This window comes from Tamandua tetradactyla, chromosome 25 (assembly GCF_023851605.1).
Source record: "Tamandua tetradactyla isolate mTamTet1 chromosome 25, mTamTet1.pri, whole genome shotgun sequence".
Classification (NCBI taxonomy): domain Eukaryota; kingdom Metazoa; phylum Chordata; class Mammalia; order Pilosa; family Myrmecophagidae; genus Tamandua; species Tamandua tetradactyla.
Genome location: NC_135351.1, coordinates 30,470,782 through 30,472,938, shown reverse-complemented (window position 1 = coordinate 30,472,938; position 2,157 = coordinate 30,470,782). Strand labels below are relative to the sequence as shown.

General features: G+C 43.0%; 1 non-coding gene across 1 annotated transcript; it reads right to left on the bottom strand.

Moving 5' to 3' along the window:
* Nucleotides 1–394: 394 nt before the first annotated feature.
* Nucleotides 395–476, bottom strand: TRNAS-AGA (transfer RNA serine (anticodon AGA)). The gene has a single exon. It is a non-coding gene; the product is annotated as a tRNA-Ser (tRNA).
* Between the last annotated feature and the right edge of the window lie 1,681 nt (nt 477–2,157).

Sequence of the window (2,157 nt, the reverse complement as noted above, 5' to 3'; positions counted from 1 at the left end):
GTCAGGGAAAGTAAAGCAATTGAGCCACTGATTTCACGGAATCTCTTCTTATTGACCCAAAACTGCCACCTCATAATAGGGCGCATTTCGGTGGGGGGAAGAAAACACTACGAAGAGTTGTCTTCAAAGTATAAGATTCAAGAGGGTTTGGAGGTCAACGAAACGCGAGGTGTCCTTGAGAATTGTGCCGGGAAGTTAAGGGAAAATAGTTGAGGCTCTACTTATTAAGGCAACTTTAATTTAAACAGCGTCGAAGTTTAATAGCAGTGGAGTTTTAACCCGGGTCAAGAAGGAGAAGTTTAGCTAATAACCTCGCACATTTTGATTTGAGTCATTTTTCTCTTTCAGCGATAATTCTTGAGTGTCCTTTATCCCGGTTGATATAAAACAGTGTCGTAGTCGGCAGGATTCGAACCTGCGCGGGGAGACCCCAATGGATTTCTAGTCCATCGCCTTAACCACTCGGCCACGACTACACGGTCTCGTAGCTATCCATTTCCTTTCTCACTCTTTTCTTAGAGACATACATAAAGGGGCACAAATCAGTAAAAACGGCAGCGTGCGCAAGAATCAGTAGCGTGAGTTGAACATAAACCCTCAGGCAAAATGCAGGTTTGGTTAAAAACAAACAAACAAACAAACAAAAAAACAAGCCAACCTCTCGTGCTGCCACGGCAGTCGGGAGCGCTGGGATGAGAGTTCTCTGCATGAACATCAGCCTTTCCAACAAACTTCCGGTCAATTCAGCAATTTATTGTACTTGGGATATCTACACTTAAGGTTGTTGAAAACAGCATGCATCAGAATTGCCAGGCGAGTTTGATAACACAAATTACTGAGTCCACGCTAGAGTTTCTGATTCAGTATGTCTCGGGGTGAGACCCGAGGATTCACATTTTTAAGAAGTTGCTATGTGCTGTTGATGCCTCTTGTCTGGGGACCACAGCCTTGAACCGAGAAACGCAAGTGCTGGGGAAAATGTGGAGAGAGAGGTGTACCTATTCACTGTTGGTAGGGAAGCAAAGTGGTGCAGCTCCACCGGAGGGCAGTGTTGTCTCCGCAGGAGGCTGGGGGTGGGGGTGGGGGTGGTTGCCACATAATCCTGCAACCGCTTAGTTAGGTGTATATTTGGAGGAACTGAGAGCCGGCACACGAAAAGACAGACTCTGTGTTTATGGTGGCAGTGTTTTTAGCGATGGATGGAGGTGTCCCAAGGTTACCACGACTGAGGAATGGAAGGGGGAACCTCTGTGATGTTTACATACAACGGACTACTGAGGGCTGCAAGAAGGAATGAAGTTGTGAGGCATGCAACTAGGTGAATGAGGACAGTATATTGAGTGGAAAGAAAAGACAAATATTATAATGTCTCACTAATATGGACTAACTATAATGTGCAAATTCTGAGAATTGAATTCTAGAGCATAGGTTAACAGGGAAGGCCTATCGTAAAGGTTCATAGATTGTGAACTCTTACAGTTTATAATCCGGAGTGGTAATTTATTTCTCAATTCTGAGATGCTAAGCTCTTTGTGTATAACCTGGTCATTAAATGGAACTTTGGGTATCTGTGTGACATCTGAGACTCAGAGCTGGAGTTCTGCACCTATGAAGGTCTGTATTATCCCATACAGCAACTGTCAAAATCACTGAAAGAGCGATCAGACTTCAATTGGAGATATGAGTGAAGTTGATTTGGTTAGGACTAAGGTAAGTCAAACTAAAGAGTAAAAGATGATATTGACTCAATATAAAACTTCAACTTCTGTGTGAGACCAAAGGAAGAGAGATTTGTTTGGTACAAAATTTATATTTTTGGTAGCGCAGGATCTAATTTAACATGAATAGTCAACTTATCTGAACACCATAATTGCATGGAACCTTAAATACAGAATGAGATTCATTTGGCTTGGACAGGTATTCTGCCCCAATACATCCCAGAGTATTCTGGGCAGAAGATAAAAATGTATTTGCAAAGTTCCCTTGAAGAACTGAGGGAAAAAGTGGAAATATTAAATTTCCCAACCTGGGGAAGACCTGATATTCTCACAAGCACTGGGGATGCCAAGTTGATGGGCCAGCACTTGCTCTCGAGGCTTGTCCTTATGAAGCCTATTCCCACAAAGGAGAGGCTAATAATTATGCCTAATTATGACT